Consider the following 19,036-nt stretch of genomic DNA (forward strand, 5'->3'; position numbering starts at 1 on the left):
AGAACACGCAAGGATGCCCACTTTCCTGACTTCTACTCAACATAACACTGGAAGTTCTAGACAGAGAAACTAAAGAAATAATGAGTGGCATCCAAACTGGAAAGGAAGAAATAAATTATGTGTGTAAATGATGTGCTCTTATATGTAGTAAATACCAAAGATGCCAAAAACACTAACAAAACTATTAAATTAATTCAACCAAGTAACTGGATACAAAACCAACCCTCAAAAAATCTTTTGCATATCTATATAGGAGATGTAAAATCTGAAAAGGAAATAAAATAATTCCGTCTATGTGACATCCAAATGAATAAGACTATCACCTCACACCAGTCAGAAAGGTTAGTATAAAAGGACAAGAAAGGACAAGGTTTTTTAAGATTTTATTTATTCACTTGACAGACAGAGATCACAAGTAGGCAGAGAGAGGCAGGCAGAGAGAGAGAGGAGGAAGCAGGCTCCCCGCTAAGCAAAGAGACCAATGAAGAGCTCAATCTCAGGACTCTGAGATCATGACCTGAGCTGAAGGCAGAGGCTTAACCCACTGAGCCACCCAGGTTCCCCAAGAAATGACAAGTTTTGAGGAGGCTGTGAAGAAGAGGACACACTCATGCACTTTGGTGGGAATGCAAACTGGTATAGTCACTGTGGAAAACACTATGAAGTTCTTCAAAAAGTTAAAAATAGGGATACCACAAGATCATGTAATTACACTTCCCAAAGAAGACAAAAAGCACTCATTTGAAAATATATGTGCACCCAAATATATAGTGGAAAAAAGACAGTCTCTTCAATAAATGGTGCTGGGAAAACTGGACAGCTATAAGTAGAAGAATGAAACTCGACCATTCTCTTACACCATACACAAAGATAAACTTGAAATGGATAAAAAACCTCAACATGAGACAGGAATCCATCAGAATCCTAGAGGAGAACATAGGCAGTAATCTCTTCGATATCAGCCACAGCAAATTCGTTCAAGATATGTCTCTAAAGGCAAAGGAAACAAAAGCGACAATAAACTTTTGGGTCTTCATCAAAATCAAAAGTTTCTGCACAGCAAAGGAAACAGTCAAGAAAACAAAGAGGCAACCCACGGAATGGGAGAAGATATTTGCAAATGACAGTACAGACAAAAGGTTGATATCCAAGATCTATAATGAACTCCTCAAACTCAACATACACGAAACAGGCAAACACATCAAAAAATGGGCAGAAGATATGAACAGACACTTCTCCAATCAAGACATACAAATGGCTATCAGACACATGAAAAAATGTTCATCATCACTTGTTGTCAGGGAGATTCAAATTAAAACAACATTGAGATATCACCTTACACCAGTTAGAATGGCCAAAATTAACAAGACAGGAAACAACATGTGTTGGAGAGGATGCGGAGAAAGGGGAACCCTCTTCCACTGTTGGTGGGAATGCAAGTTGGTGCAGCCTCTTTGGAGAACAGTGTGGAGATTCCTCAAGAAACTAAAAATAGAACTTCCCTATGACCCTGCCATTGCACTCCTGGGTGTTTACCCCAAAGATACAGATGTCGTGAAAAGAAGGGCCATCTGTACCCCAATGTTTATAGCAGCAATGACCGCGGTCACCAAACTGTGGAAAGAACTAAGATGCCCTTCAACGGACGAATGGATAAGGAAAATGTGGTCCATATACACTATGGAGTATTATGCCTCCATCAGAAAGGATGAATACCCAACTTTTGTAGCAACATGGACGGGACTGGGAGAGATTATGCTGAGTGAAATAAGTCAAGCAGAGAGAGTCAATTATCATATGGTTTCACTTATTTGTGGAGCATAACAAATAGCATGTAGGACATGGGGAGTTAGAGAGGAGAAGGTAGTTGGGGGAAATTGGAAGGGGAGGTGAATCATGAGAGACTATGGACTCTGAAAAACAATCTGAGGGGTTTGAAGTGGCGGGGGTTGGGAGGTTGGGGTAGCAGGTGGTGGGTATTATAGAGGGCACAGATTGCATGGAGCACTGGGTGTGGTGAAAAAATAATGAATACTGTTATGCTTAAAATAAATTAATTTAATTTAAAAAAATCATTTGAGATGCTGATACTTATAGAAAATGGGTACACAATATATGGGTATATAATAATAATGAGCAAAACAAAATGGTGACCAAATATATGAGTTTTGCTCTAACACACTAGTAGCTTATGAAAGCAACATGAAATCTCTTCCACACCCATCAGCCTGCCAAAAAATTTAAAGAGCTATCACATCAATTGGGATTGGAACTTTAAAACAGGTAGCAAAGTGGTACTCTTTAATTTAAATTGCAGAAATGTGATGTGCTATAACATTTGGTGGAAATCTGGAAACAGCTATAAATATTAATATTAATATATATATTGTTTACTTCAGGGTTTCTCAATTTCAGCACTATTGACATTCTGGCCGAGATCATTCTCTGAGGTAGGGCCATAGGGAAGTTCTATTTTTAACTTCTTGAGAACGAGCATTTAAACAAACTCTCAAAATATTTTTGTATGATTGATATAATATCAAGTTAAAGAGAAAAAATGTGAAAAATCTTCAAAAAAGTGATAATGACACGCCTGAAATACTATGCAATCACTGGAATAATGAATTAGGATTATACTTGTTGTGGAGTCTCTGGAAGGTATTATTGAAGGAGACAAGCTATTTTTAAAAATGGAGAGGAGAAGGGAGTTGAGGGAAATTGGAGGGAGGTGAACCATCAAAGAGATTCAAATTAAAACCACATTGAGATACCACCTTACACCAGTTAGAATGGTGAAAATTAGCAAGACAGAAAACAATGTGTGTTGGAGAGGATGTGGAGAAAAAGGAACCCTCTTACACTGTTGGTGGGAATGCAAGTTGGTGCAGCCACTTGGGAGAACAGTGTGGAGATTCCTTAAGAAATTAAAAATAGAACTTCCCTATGACCCTGCCATTGCACTCCTGGGTATTTACCCCAAAGATACAGATGGAGTGAAAAGAAGGGCCATCTTCCCCAATGTTCATAGCAGCAATGGCCAAGGTCGCCAAACTGTGGAAAGAACCAAGATGCCCTTCAACGGACGAATGGATAAGGAAGATGTGGTCCACATACACTATGGAGTATTATGCCTCCATCAGAAAGGATGAATACCCAACTTTTGTAGCAACATGGACAGGACTGGAAGAGATTATGCTGAGTGAAATAAGTCAAGCAGAGAGAGTCATATGGTTTCACTTATTTGTGGAGCGTAAGAAATAACATGGAAGACATGCAGAGATGGAGAGGAGAAGGGAGCTGAGGGAAATTGGAAGGGAGATGAACCATGAGAGACTATGAACTCTGAAAAATAACCTGAAGATTTTGAAGGGGCGGGGGGTGGGAGGTTGGGGAACCAGTTGGTGGGTATTAGAAAGGGCACGGATTGCATGGAGCACTGGGTGTGGTGCAAAAATAATGAATACTGTTATGCTGAAAATAAAAAATAAATTTAAGAAAATAAATAAAATTTTAAAAAAGAAATTAAGAAAAATAAAAAATAAATAAAAAAATTAAAAAGAAGACTGCATGGGAGTTAAAGACCATTTACAATGAGCATAAGATTATATATACGCATATATATTTATATTATATATGCATATATATTTTATATATATATAAATTTATGTGTATGAATATTTGTGTGTGCATGATATAGAAACATAACTTTAAGGAGGTCATGTGTTGTGATAAGCACTAGGTATTATATGCAACTAATGAATCTTTGAACATTACAACAAAAACTAATGATGTATTATATGTTGGCTAACTGAACATAATAAAAAAAAAAAGAAACAAAGAGCTTAAGGAACAAAGGATAGCAGTTAGAGTGAGATTAGGTTAGGCACAACTGTTTGAAACACAATGACAATCTAAAACTATCTTTATAGGGCAGTATAAAATACTATTAATGTAATCACGTCAATGTGGATTACTGATTTGAGATGAAAGCTAAAGGCTAGATAACAGAAAAACCTGGCTGGCTCAGTCAGGAGAGTGTGTTGTTCTTGATCTAGAGGTTGTTCTCATTAAATTGGCTTAAAGGAATAAACGCCCTCCCTTGACTGCATATCCCTCCTGGCTAACATCCTAAATCTCTAATCGCCTTAATTGCAAAGGTGTTTGGACTCATGTTCTACTCTTCTTGGGACCACTTTCTGCCACCCATCACCACTCTTCCATCAGCACTACTTAATCCTCAACAATCTCCCCTGCGTAGATAATTTCAATGTTTACTTCTATCCTTAGGATCATAAATAAATCTATTCATTAGTTAATCAAGCAAGCCAACAACCACAGTGATGTCCCAATGCTGGACTAGGCTGGGTTGGCTCTCACGTGGCTTCAGGTAACTGTTCTCACCCTTCTATTCTCTCTGGCCCTTTCCTTCTGGGTTTTGGACTCACCTGCATGAGGGTCTCCATGAGGAAGTCTGAATTCCTCCCTCATGGTTGATGATGGAAACTGAAGCTCTGTTCTCAAATAATATAGCAGAAATCTCCTAACCAGACCTAGGACTCCAGAAAAAATACCCAAGTCCCATTTCATCCAAGGTCATACCTGCTGAGAGGCAACAGCCAAAGAGATATTTACAGCTCCCTATCTCCTCTTTAGGCTTATTTCCCTCCTGTTACTTCAACCCCTGGGCACATCAACTCCCAGAGGACATTGCTCTATACAGATCAGAATACAGATAGGAATTTTTTTTCCTGTCATTTCCCTGCACCCAAGAGACAAGTTTTTGAAGTCAAATGAATCCACTTATTACTCTTCCCTGAACTCACCCACCTCCCACAGAGCTAACCTCCTAGCACTTTATCCCAACCCTGAGTTAATGATATCTCCAAATCTAAGAGTGAAGAGTTTTTTCTTATTAGGTTCCTTTGGTTTCCCAAATATTGACTCCTGGTGGGACACAGCACTGGTATCTCCAGAAGATTGCTATTCCCCTCCTTCAACAAGGTGAAGAAAGGTATTCCTTTTATGTAAAACCACAGGTACTACATTCCTTGACTTCCATGTCACTTTTGCCAAAACAGTAAGAGTTCAATGCTTTAACATAAATTAATACCTGTCTTAATTTATAAAACATATAGTGGGTGTATTTTTTAATTTAAATTCAATTAATTAACATATAATTATTATATGTTTCAGGGGTACAGATCTATGATTCATCAGTCTTACACAATACCCAGTGCTTACAGAATTACAGTCTTACACAATACCCAGTGCTTATTCGAGGCATATGTCCATCACCCAGTCACCTCATCCCTCTACCCAACCTCTCTGCTAGCAGCCCTCAGTTTGTTTCCTGTGATGAAGTCTCATATGGTTGCCTCCCTCTCTGGTTTCATCCATTGCAAATGGCAAGATTTCATTTTTTTGATGGCTGAGTAGCATTCCTGTGTATGTGTGTGTGTAGATAGATAGATGATAGATGATACATATAGATATCAATATATATCCATATCGATATCTCTATCTATCTACCACCTCCATTCATCTGTCAATGGACATCTGGGCTCCTTCCATAGTTTGCCTATTGTGGAAATTGCTGCTATAAACATTAGGGTGGAGGTGCCCCTTTGAATAACTACATTTGTATCTTTAGGGTAAATATCCAATAGTGCAATTTCTGGGTCAAAGGGTAGCTCTACGTTCAACTTTTTGAGGAACTTCCATACTGCTTTCCAGAGTGCCTGCACCAGCTTGCATATCCACCAATAGAGTAAGAGGGTTCCCCTATCTCCACATACATACTCACCATCATCTGTCATTTCCTGACTTGTTAATTTTAGCCATTCTGACTGATGTGAGGTGGTATCTCATTGTGGTTTTGATTTGTATTTCCCTGATGCCAAATGATGTTGAGCACTTTTTCATGTGTCTGTTGGCCATTTGGATCTCTTCCAAGGAAAAATGTCTGTTCATGTCTTCTGCCCATTTCTTGATTGGATTATTTTTTCTTTGTGTGTTGAGTTTAATAAATTCTTTATATATTTTGGATACAAGTCCTTAATCTTTTTTTCATTTATTTATTTTCAGCATAACAGTATCATTATTTTTTCACCACACCTAGTGCTCCATGCAATCTGTGCCCTCTATAATACCCACCACCTGGTACCCCGACCTCCCACGCCACTGCCCCTTCAAACTCCTCAGATTGTTTTTCAAGAGTCCATAGTCTCTCATGATTCACCTCCCCTTCCAATTTACCCCAACCCCCTTCTCTCTAACTCCTCATGTCCTCCATGCTTTTTGTTATGCTCCACAAATAAGTGAAACCATATGATAATTGACTCTCTCTGCTTGACTTATTTCATTCAGCATAATCTCTTCCAGTCCTGTCCATGTTGCTACAAAACATGTTGCCTTTCTGATGGAGGCATAACACTCCATAGTGTATATGGACCACATCTTCCTTATCCATTCGTCCGTTGAAGGGCATCTTGGCTCTTTCCACAGTTTGGTGACCGTGGCCATTGCTGCTATAAACATTGGGGTACAGATGGCCCTTCTTTTCACTCCATCTGTATCTTTGGGGTAAATACCCAGGAGTGCAATTCCAGGGTCATAGGGAAGCTCTATTTTTAATTTCTTAAGGAATCTCCACACTGTTCTCCAAAGAGGCTGCACCAACTTGCATTCCCACCAACAGTGGAAGAGGGTTCCCCTTTCTCCACAACCCCTCCAACACATGTTGTTTCCTGTCTTGTTAATGTTGGCCATTCTAAATGGTGTAAGGTGATATCTCAATGTAGTTTTAATTTGAATCTCCCTGAGGGCTAGTGATGATGAACATTTTTTCATGTGTCTGATAGCCATTTGTATGTCTTGATTGGAGAAGTGTCTGTCCATATCTTCTGCCCATTTTTTGATATGATTGTCTGTTTTGTGTGTGTTGAGTTTGAGGAGTTCTTTATAGATCCTGGATATCAACCTTTTGTCTGTACTGTCATTTGCAAATATCTTCTCCCATTCTGTGGGTTGCCTCTTTGTTTTGTTGACTGTTTCCTTTGCTGTGCAGAAGCTTTTGATTTTGATGAAGTCCCAAAAGTTCATCTTCACTTTTGTTTCCTTTGCCTTTGGAGACATATCTTGAACGAATTTGCTGTGGCTGATATCGAAGAGATTACTGCCTATGTTCTCTAGGATTCTGATGGATTCCTGTCTCACGTTGAGGTCTTTTATCCATTTTGGGTTTATCTTTGTGTACGGTGTAAGAGAATGGTCTAGTTTCATTCTTCTGCGTATAGCTGTCCAGTTTTCCCAGCACCATTTATTGAAGAGACTGTCTTTTTTCCACTGTATATTTTTTCCTGTTTTGTTGAAGATTATTTAACAAGCCCTTAATCTGATCTGTCATTTGAAAATACCTTCTCCCAATCTGTTGGTTGTCTTTTGGTTTTGTAGACTCTTTCCTTTGCTATACAAAGATTTTATTTTGATGAAGTTCCAATAGTTCTTTTTTGCCTTTGTATCCTTTTCCTTGGAGATGTGTCTAGCAAAAAATTGCTGTGTCCAGTGTCAAGGAGGTTGTTGCCTGTGTTCTCTTTTAGGATTTTGATGGATTCCTATCTCACATTGAGGTCTTCCATCCATTCTTTTTTTTAGGTTTATTCCTAGCTGTCTTTTTTTTATTTTTTTTTATTTATTTTCAGCGTAACAGTATTCATTATTTTTTCACCACACCATTTTGAGTCTATTTTCCATGCATGATACAAGGAAATGATCCAGTTTCATTCTTCTGCATATGCCTATCCAATTTTTCCAACACCATTTGTTGAAAACACTGTCTTATTTCCATTGGGCATTCTTTCCTTTGTCAAAGATTATTTATCCATAAAGTTTGAGTCCATTTCTGACTTCTCTATTCTGTTCCACTGATATATATGTCTGTTTTGTGCCAGTGCCATACTGTCTTGAAGACTGCAACTTTTTAATAGAGCTTGAAGACTGTAATTCTGATGCCATCTGTTTGGGTTTTCTTTTTCAAGAAAGAAAACCAAATCAGTTTTGGTTTTCTATTAAGTCTCTTTTCTGGTTCCATACAAATTTTAGGTGTGTTTTTTCCAGCTCTGTGAAAAACTTTATGGTATTTTGATAGAGATCGCTTTGAATGTATAGATTGCTCTGGTAACATAGACACTTTAACAATATTTGTTCTTCCAATCCCTGAGCCTGGAATGTTTTCCCATTTCTTTGTACCTCCCTCAATTACTTTCATGTGTATACTTAGTCTTTTTGGTTAAGTATCTTATGGTTTAGGGTGCAATTGTAAGTCGGATTGACTCCTTAATTTATTTCTCCAGTTACATTATTAGTGTACAGAAATGCAACAGATTTCTGTTCATTGATTTTATATCCTGCCACTTTAATTCTTTTATGAGTTCTAGCAACTTGGAGGTGGAGTCTTGTGAGTTTTCCACAGAAAGTATCAAGTCATCTGCAAAGAGTGATAGTTTGACTTCTTTGCCAATTTGGATACCTTTTATTTCTTTTTATTGTCTGATTACTGAGGCTCAGACTTCTAGTATCATGTTGAATGAAAGTTGTGAGAGTGGGAATTCCTGCCATGTTCCTGACCTTAGGGGAAAGCACTCAGGTTTTCCACATTGAGAACAATATTTGCTGTGAGTGTTTCAAACATGGCTTTTATGATATTGAGGTATGTACTCTCTATCCCTATACTCTGAAGAGTTTTAGTCAAGAATGCTGTATTTTGTCAAATGCTTTTTCTGCATCAATTGAGAGGATCATACAGTTTTTGTCTTTTTTTTACTTATGTAGTCTGTCACATTGATTGATTTGTGGATGTTGAACCAACCTTGCAGCCCAGAAATAAATCCCTTTTGGTGATGGTGAATAATCCTTTGAATGCACTTTTGGATCCTATTAGCTAATATTTTGGTGAGAATTTTTGCATCCATGTTCATCAAGGATATTGGTCTGTAACTCTCCTTTTTGGTGGGGTCTTTGACTAGTCTGACATTTGTGCTGGCCTCATAGAATGAGTTTGGAAGTTTTCCTTCCATTTTGATTTTTTTAATTAATTTATTTATTTTCAGCATAACAGTATTCATTATTTTTTCACCACACCCAGTGCTCCATGCAATCCATGCCCTCTATAATACCCACCACCTGGTACCCCAAAAACCCACCCTCCTCCACCACTTCAAACCCCTCAGATTGTTTTTCAGAGTCCATAGTCTCTCATGATTCACCTCCCCTTCCAATTTAGCCCAACTCCCTTCTCCTCTCTAACACCCCTTGTCCTCCATGCTATTTGTTATGCTTCACAAGTAAGTGAAACCATATGATAACTGATTCTCTCTGCTTGACTTATTTCACTCAGCATAATTTCTTCCAGTCCCATCCATGTTGCTACAAAAATTGGGTATTCATCCTTTCTGATGGAGGCATAATACTCCATAGTGTATGTGGACCACATTTTCCTTATCCACTCGTCCATTGAAGGGCATCTTGGTTCTTTCCGTAATTTGGCGACCATGGCCATTGCTGCTATAAACATTGAGGCACAGATGGCCCTTCTTTTCACGACATCTGTATCCTTGGGGTAAACACCCAGGAGTGCAATGGCAGGGTCATAGGGAAGTTCTATTTTTAATTTCTTAAGGAATCTCCATACTGTTCTCCAAAGTGGCTGCACCAACTTGCATTCCCACCAACAGTGTAAGAGGGATCCCCTCTCTCCACATCCCCTCCAACACATGTTGTTTCCTGTCTTGTCAATTTTGGCCATTCTAACACCAACTCCACACATAAGAAGGGAAATCATCAAGATTAGAGCTGAGATCAATGAGGTAGAAACCAGAGATACAGTAGAACGTATCAATGAAACTAGAAGTTGGGTTTTTGAGAGAATCAATTAGATCAATAAGCCATTGGCCACACTAATCCACAAAGAAAAGAGAGAAAGCCCAAATTCATAAAATTATGAATGAAAAAGGAGAGATCACAACTAACAGCAAGGAAGGGGAAACAATCATCAGAAGTTATTGTCAACAGTTATATGCCAATAAGCTTAGCAACCTTGATGAAATGGGTGCATTCCTGGAAAAGTATCAACTCCCAAAATTGAACCAGGAAGAAATCGACAACCTGAATAGACCGAAATCTAGTAATGAGATTGAAGCAGTGATCAAAAACCTCCCAAAATACAAGAGCCCAGGACCTGACGGATTCCCCGGGGAATTCTATCAAACTTCCATTTTGATTTTGAAATAGTTTCAGAAGAATAGGTATTAATTCTTTAAATATTTGGTAGAATTCCCCTGGGAAGACATCTGGTCCTGGCACTTGTTTCTTGGGAGATTTTTGATTACTGCTTCAATCTCCTTGCTGGTTATGGGTCTGTTCAGGTTTTCTGTTTCTTCCTGATTCAGTTTTGGTTGTTTGTATGTCTCCAGAAATGCATCCATTGCTTCCAGATTGTCTCATTTTTTGGCATATAGTTGCTCATAATATGTTCTTGTAGTTGTTTGTATTTCTTTTTTGTTTGTTTGTTTGTGTTTCTTTTTTTAATTTATTTATTTTCAGCATAACAGTATCATTATTTTTTCACCACACCCAATGCTCCATGCAATCCGTGCCCTCTATAATACCCACAACCTGGTACCCCGACCCCCCACCCCCCCGCCACTTCAAACCCCTCAGATTGTTTTTCAGAGTCCATAGTCTCTCATGATTCACCTCCCCTTCCAATTTACCCCAGCTCCCTTCTCTCTTGTTTGTATTTCTTAAGTGTTGGTTGTGATCTCTCCTCTTGCACTCATGATTTTATTTGGGCCCTTTCTCTTTTCTTTTTGATAGGTCTGGCAAGTGTTTGTCAACCTTATTAATTCTTTCAAAGAACCAGCTCCTAGTTTCCTTGATCTGTTCAACCTTTCTTTTGGTTTCTATATCATTGATTACTGCCCTAATCTTTATTATGTCTCTTCTTCTGCTGTGTTTAGGCTTTATTTGCTGTTCTTCTCCAACTCTTTTAGGTATATGTTTAGGTTGTGTATTTGAGACCTTTCTGTTTACTTGAAAAAGGCTTATATTGCTATATATGTCCCCCATAGGACTGCCTTTGCTGCATCCCAAAGATTTTGAACCAATGCATTTTCATTTTCATGGGTTTGCCTGAATTGTTTAAATTCCTCTCTAATTTCCTGGTTAATCCATTCATTCTTTAGCAGGATGCTTTTTGATATCTAAGTGTTTGCATTCCTTCCAAATTTTACCTGTGGTTGAGTTCCAGTTTCATAGCATCATGGTCTGAAAATATGCATGAAATGCTCCCAATCATTTGTGAGTGGTTGTGACCCAGGATGTGATCTATTCTGGAGAATGTTCAAGATGAACTAGAGAAGAATGTGTCTTCTGTTGCTTTGGGATGGGATGTTCTAAATATATCTGTGAAGTCCATTGGGTCTAGTGAGTCCTTCAAAGCCCTGATTTCCTTGTTGATCTTCTGCCTAGATGATCTGTCCATTTCAGTGAGGAAATTGTTTAATTGTATTATAATCTATATGTTTATTTGATTTTGTAACTAATTGGCTTATATAAAGTCTGCTCCCATGTTAAGGGCATAAATATTTGCAATTGTTAAATCTTCTTCTTGGATAGACCCTTTAATTATACAGGGTCTTTCTTCACCCCTTATCAGAGTCTTTGTTTTAAATCTAATATTTCTGATATAAGGATTACCACCCCAGCTTTCTTTCTTTTTTACCCAATCTGATACCCTGTCTTTTGATTGGGGCATTTAGCCCATTTAGGGTAACTATTGAAAGATATGAATTTAATGCCATTGTGTTGCCTGTAAAGTGACTGTTATTGTATATTGTCCCTGTTCCTTTCTGATCTATGTTACCTTTGGGCTCTCTCTTTTTTTAGAGAACCCTTTTACTATTTCTTTTAGGGCTGGTTTGGTAATCACAAATTCATTTAGTTTTTGTTTGTCCTGGGGGCTTCTTATCACTCCGTCTATTCTGAATGATGTCCTAGCTGGATAAAGTATTCCTGGCTGCATATCTTTCCCATTTAGCACCCTGAATATATCATGCCAGTTTTTTTCTGTCCTTCCAGGTCTTCATGGATAGTTCTGTTGCTATCTAATGTTTCTACCATTGTAGGTTGCAGGCCTTTTATCCTGAGCTGCTTTCAGAATTTTCTTTGTCTCTGAGATTAGATGTGGGGGTGTTGAACTGCATTTCTTGGTTTTGATGGGGGTTACCTCCTGGATATTTTGATGGTTATTTCCTTCCCCAGATTAGGAAAGTTCTCTGCTATAATCTGCTCCAATATTGGACCTTCTGCCCCTCTCTTTCTTTCCTCTTCCTCTGGGATCCCAATTATTTTAACATTGTTCCACTTTGTAGTATCACTTATCTCCTGAATTCTCCCCTCATTGTCCAGTAGTTGTTTATCTCTCTTTTTCACAGCCTCATTATTCTCCATTGTTTGGTCTTATACATCACTAATTCTCTCTTCTTCCTCACTTATCCTAGCTGTTAAGGCCTTTTTCTTTTATTACATCTCATTAATAGTCTTTTTAGTTTTGACTTGGTTAGATTTTAGTTCTTTTATTTCTCTAGAAAGGGATTCTCTAATGTCTTCTATGCTTTTTTCAATCCCACTTAGTATCTTTATAATCACTATTCTGAACTCTAGTTCTTACATCTTATTTATGTCCATGTTGATTAGGTCCCTGGCGGTCAATACTTCCTCTTGTTCTCTTTTTTGAGGTGAATTTTCTGTCTTGTCATTCTGTCCAGAGAAGAATACATGAATGAGAGAACAAAATACTAAAATGGCAAAAACCACCCCAGAGAAATATACATTAAACAAATCAGAAGAGACCCAAAACCAGTGAGAAAAGAAAAGGCAAAAGGAAAGAAGGGGGAAAAAAGAGAATGTTATCAGACAGGTGAGCAGAATATATTAAAAATACACTAGATTCTGTGTGTATTTTGATGAGTTTGTTAGAGGAAACTACATCTCAACATTGTTAAGAAAGAAAAACATACATATACAAAAATAATATTCAAGACAATGAAAGTATAGAATATAACTGTAAGGGTGAAAATTTAAAAGACTAACAAAACAAAAAAAATAGAACAAAAAAAAGGTAGAAGAAGAAAAAAAGAGAGAGTATGATCATATGGGTGAATAGAACAGACCCATACACTAGATTTTGGGTCTATTTTGGTCTGTTAGAAGAAACCGTGTCCCAAAATTTTAAACAAAGAAAAACATATATATACAAAAATAAGATTAAATACTATTAAGAGATAGAATGTAACTGTTAAAATGAAAATTTTGTGTTGGAAGGGATGTGGAGAAAGGGGAACCCTCTTAAACTGTTGGTGAGAATGCAAGTTGGTGCAGCCTCTTTGGAGAACAGTGTGGAGATTCCTCAAGAAATTAAAAATAGAACTTCCCTATGACCCTGCCATTGCACTCCTGGGTATTTACCCCAAAGATACAGATGGAGTGAAAAGAAGGGCCATCTGTACCCCCAATGTTTATAGCAGCAATGGCCATGGTCGCCAAACTGTGGAAAGAACCAAGATGCCCTTCAATGGACAAATGGATAAGGAAGATGTGGTCCATATACACTATGGAGTATTATGCCTCCATCAGAAAGGATGAACACCCAACTTTTGTAGCAACATGGACGGGACTGGAAGAGATTATGCTGAGTGAAATAAGTCAAGCAGAGAGAGTCAATTATCATATGGTTTTACTTATTTGTGGAGCATAACAAATAGCATGGAGGACATGGGGAGTTAGAGAAGAGAAGGGAGTTGGGGAAAATTGGAAGGGGAGGTGAATCATGAGAGACTATGGGCTCTGAAAAACAATCTGAGGGGTTTGAAGTGGCAGGGGGGTGGGAGGTTGGGGTACCAGGTTGTGGGTATTATAGAGGGCATGGATTGCATGGAGCACTGGGTGTGGTGAAAAAATAATGAATACTGTTATGCTGAAAATAAATAAATCAATTTAATAAAAAAAGAAGAATATTTTTAAAAGAAACAAAATAAAAAAAATTTTTTTAATTGAAGTTGAAAGCCTAAATGATCATGGGGAAAAGCCATGAGTTCTATGTACTGTATTCCCCTAATGCTAGAGTTTGGTAGTTCTCACTGATCAGTAAACTTTGTCTTGACTGAATGTTCTTCTAGGGGAGGGGCTTGTTGCATTGATTCTCAAATGTCTTTGCTGAAAGCAGAATTGCACTGTCCTTGCCAGGGGCCAAGCTAAGTAATCTGCTTGGATTTGTTCTTGGTAGATTTGTTCCCTGGAAGCTTTATGAGCAGTTTTAGAGGATGAGAATGAAAATGGCAGCCTCACAATCTCTGGCCCCAGAGCCAAATTTTGGGGCCCCACTCCTCAGTGAGCCCTCAGAGAAAAACAGTCAATCACTATGTCTCCCTGGTCTTCAGGTGCAGTCCGTGCTCAACCAGCCTATGACTGAGCAATTCTTCTTCAGGCACATGACTCTGAGTTGAGTCCCAAGCCATGCAGACTCCTGTGGCATGCTCCTGCCTTGGTCCCTCCAGGGGAGGGGTGGAGGATCTTGCCAGTTCTGTTGCTTACTGGGCCTCTGCTCAGAGCAGTTGCCTGAATGTACTGCCATTCAAGGTTTATGGCAACCCCAAAATGAGAGCCTACTCCTGGGCTCACTCTTTACAGCCGGTTTTCCTGCTACAATGCCTGGAAGCTTTGCTGCACTCAGGGATCCACAGTCTTCCTGTGACCCTTAGGATCCTGAAACCACAAGGCCCCAGCCAGGGTTCAGTCACCATTTAGCAGCCTGAGATATGTCCCTCACGAGAGCAGACTTTTAAAATTTCTGTTTTTGTGCTCCATTTCTATATCACTTGCTGGTAGCCAGCTGACATAGGCTCCCTCCCGCTGTGGTCTATCTTCCCATATATCACCTGTGATTGACTTCTCCTCACCTCATACCTTACAGAAAGTGGTCACTTTTCTATTTGTAGAGTTGCATCTTTTCTTTTCTTCAATTTCTGTTTGCAGGTGTTCAGAATTATATCATAGCTATTTAGCTGAATTCCTACGACCAGACAAAAATAAGGTCTCCTACTCCTCTGCTGTCTTGGACTCTCTTCCCTATATAGTGAATGTATTTAATACCACTGAGCTATGAACCTAAGAAATTCAAAATAGACATGAAATAAGTGATCAGATTAAGGAGCACACTTGTCTTCATGAGCACTGGGTGATGTATGGAAGTGTTGAATCACTATATTGTACATCTGAAACTTATATACCACTGTATGTTAAGTATACTGGTTTTAAAATTTTAAATGAATGTTGAACCATCCTTGAAGCCCAGGGATAAATCCCACTTGATCATGGTGGATAATCTTTTTAATGTGCTGTTGGATCCTGTTGGCTAGGATCTTGTTGAGAATCGTAGAATCCATATTCATCAGTGATACTGGTCTAAAATTCTCCTTTTTCGTAGGGTCTTTGCCAGGTTTGGGGATCAGGGTAATGCTGGCTTCATAGAAAGATTCTGGAAGTTTTACTTCTGCTTCAATTTTTTGAAACAGCTTCAGGAGAATAGGTGTTATTTCTTCTTTGAAGGTTTGGTAGAATTGCCCAGGAAATCCGTCAGGTCTTGGGCTCTTGTTTTTGGGTGGGGGGGGGGGGGTTGATCACTGCTTCAATCTCCTTATTAGATATTGATCTGTTCATGTTGTCGATTTCTTCCTGGTTCAATTTTGGGAGTTTATAGTTTTCCAGGAATGCATCCAATTCATCTAGGTTGCTAAGCTTATTGGCATATAACTGTTGATAATAACTTCTGATGATTGTTTCTACTTCCTTGGTGTTAGTTGTGATCTCTCCCTTTTCATTCATAACTTTATGAATTTGGGCTTTCTCTCTTTTCTTTTGGATTAGTGTGGCCAATGGTTTATTGATCTTATTGATTGTTTCAAAAAACCAGCTTCTAGTTTCATTGATACGTTCTACTGTATCTCTGGTTTCTACCTCATTGATCTCAGCTCTAATCTTGATGATTTCCCTTCTTATGTGTGGAGTTGGTTTGATTTGTTGTTGATTCTCCAGTTCTTTAAGGTGTAGAGACAGCTGCTGTGTTCTGGATTTTTCAATTTTTTTGAGGGAGGCTTGGATGGCTATGTATTTCCCCCTTAGGACAAGCTTTGCTGTATCCCATAGGTTTTAGATCGAAGTGTCTTCATTGTCATTGGTTTCCATGAATTGTTTCAGTTCTTCCTTGATCTCCTGGTTGATCCAAGCATTCTTAAGCAAGGTGGTCTTTAGCTTCCAGTTGTTTGAGCTCCTTCTGAACTTTTCCTTGTGATTGAGCTCCAGTTTCAAAGCATTGTGATCTAAGAATATGCAGGGAATAATCTCAGTCTTTTGGTATCGGTTGAGTCCTGATTTGTGACCCAGTATGTGGTCTATTCTTGAGAAGGTTCCATGTGCACTTGAGAATAATGAGTATTCTGTTGTTTTAGGGTGGGATGTTCTGTATATATCTATGAGGTCCATCTGGTCCAATGTGTCATTAAATGCTCTTGATTCTTTATTGATTTTCTGCTTCAATAATCTGTCTATTTCTGAGAGAGGTGTGTTAAGATCTCGTACGATTAGTGTATTCATATCAATATGACGCTTTATCTTGTTTAACAGTTTTCTTAAGTAATTGGCTGCTCCCATATTGGGGGCATAGATAAAATTGTTAAAATGTCTATACTGCCTAGAGCAATATATACTTTTAATGCCATCCCAATCAAAATTCCACTGGTATTTTTCAAAGTGCTGGAGCAGATAATCCAAAAATTTGTATGGAATCAGAAGAGACCCCAAATCGCTAAGGAAATGTTGAAAAACAAAAATAAAGCTGGGGGCATCACGTGACCTGATTTCAAGCTTTACTACAAAGCTGTGATCACCAAGACAGCATGGTACTGGCATAAAAACAGACACAGAGACCAGTGGAACAGAGTAGAGAGCCCAGATATGGACCCTCAACTCTATGGTCAAATAATCTTTGACAAAACAGGAAAAAATGTACAGTGGAAAAAAGACAGTCTCTTCAATAAATAGTGCTAGGAAAACAAGTAGAAGAATGAAACTCGACCATTCTCTTACACCGTACACAAAGATAAACTCAAAATGGATAAAAGACCTCAATGTGAGACAGGAATCTATCAGAATCCTAGAGGAGAACATAGACAGTAATCTCTTCAATATCAGCCACAGCAACTTCTTTCAAGATATGTCTCTAAAGGCAAAGGAATCAAAAGCGAAGATGAACTTTAGGGGCTTCATCATAATCAAAAGCTTCTTCACAGCAAAGGAAACAGTCAAAAAAACAAAGAGGCATCCCACGGAATGGGAGAAGATATTTGCAAATGACAGTACAGACAAAAGGTTGATATCTAGGATCTATAATGAACTCCTCAAACTCAACACACACAAAACAGACAAACATATCAAAAAATGGGCAGAAGATATGAACAGACACTTCTCCAATCAAGACATACAAATGGCTATCAGACACATGAAAAAATATTCATCATCACTAGCCATCAGGGAGATTCAAATTAAAACTACGTTGAGATATCACCTTACACCAGTTCGAATGGCCAAAATTAACAAAACAGGAAACAACATGTGTTAGAGAGGATGTGGAGAAAGGGGAACCCTCTTACACTGTTGGTGGGAATACAAGTTGGTGCAGCCTCTTTGGAGTACAGTGTGGAGATTCCTCAAGAAATTAATAACAGAACTTCCTTATGACCCTGTCATTGCAATCCTGGGTATTTACCCCAAAGATACAGATGTCGTGAAAAGAAGGGCCATCTGTACCCCAATGTTTATAGCAGCAATGGCCACGGTCGCCACACTGTGGAAAGAACCAAGATGCCCCTCAACGGACGAATGGATAAGGAAGATGTGGTGCATATACACTATGGAGTATTATGCCTCCATCAGAAAGGATGAATACCAAACTTTTGTAGCAACATGGATGGGACTGGAAGAGATTATGCTGAGTGAAATAAGTCAAGCAGAGAGAGTCAATTATTATATGGTTTCACTTATTTGTGGAGCATAACAAATATCATGGAGGACAAGGGGTGTTAGAGAAGAGAAGGGAGTTGGGGTAAATTGGAAGGGGAGGTGAATCATGAGAGACTATGGACTCTGAAAAACAATCTGAGGGGTTTGAAGTGGTGGGGGGGTGGGAGGTTGGGGTACCAGGTGGTGGGTATTATATAGGGCACAGATTGCATGGAGCACTGGGTGTGGTGAAAAAATAATGAATACTGTTTTTCTGAAAATAAATAAATTAATTTTTTTAAAAAATTAAAATGAAGTAAAATAATAAAAATATAGAGAGTGAATAAAAAAATGGTTAATATGGAAAATCCTATGTAAAGTGTATTTTATCACAATAAAAAATCTTTAAAATATATATATATTTAGACATTTTATGCACATTGCCTTGAGATTAGCATCTTCTATGAATTATCTCATTTAATTTTTATAAAAATCCATTCTCTCAAAAGACAAGATGGCGGGGAAGTAGGAGGACGGGCCCTTTCAACCTGTACCCTAAAGTGAGCTGATTACCTTCCAAAGAACTCCATGATCACCCACGAAATCACCCTGAGATGAGAATTATACATGTCTGGATCTCTACTGGAGCAGAAGACGCCAGTGGGCAAGTAAAGCGGAGTGGGAAAGTCATACTGATTCATAAGATAAACAAAAGGGAGAGGGAGCCACCAGAGGCGACCTGTTGGAAAGTAATATCCCAATACGAGAGTGCCCTGCGCCTGGGGACCAGTATTAACTCGGGAGTCTGGTAAAAAGCACTCTAAAAGACCAAAGGATCACCAGGGGTAAATTGCGGAAATCAGGGTGTTAGGGTCGGGGCTTAACTCCCCAGACCCAGGACAGACACCCCTGGCGCAGAGCCAGA

General features: G+C 38.6%; 1 long non-coding RNA gene across 1 annotated transcript; it reads right to left on the reverse strand.

The window, feature by feature from the left end:
• Positions 1 to 12,424: 12,424 nt before the first annotated feature.
• On the reverse strand, positions 12,425 to 16,086 carry LOC116600358. The gene is made up of 3 exons (XR_004289595.1): positions 16,072 to 16,086; positions 15,628 to 15,629; positions 12,425 to 12,543 (listed from the first exon to the last, which is right to left on the reverse strand). It is a non-coding gene; the product is annotated as an uncharacterized LOC116600358 (long non-coding RNA).
• Positions 16,087 to 19,036: the final 2,950 nt, after the last annotated feature.

The sequence above is a fragment of the Mustela erminea genome, chromosome 1, assembly GCF_009829155.1.
Source record: "Mustela erminea isolate mMusErm1 chromosome 1, mMusErm1.Pri, whole genome shotgun sequence".
Classification (NCBI taxonomy): domain Eukaryota; kingdom Metazoa; phylum Chordata; class Mammalia; order Carnivora; family Mustelidae; genus Mustela; species Mustela erminea.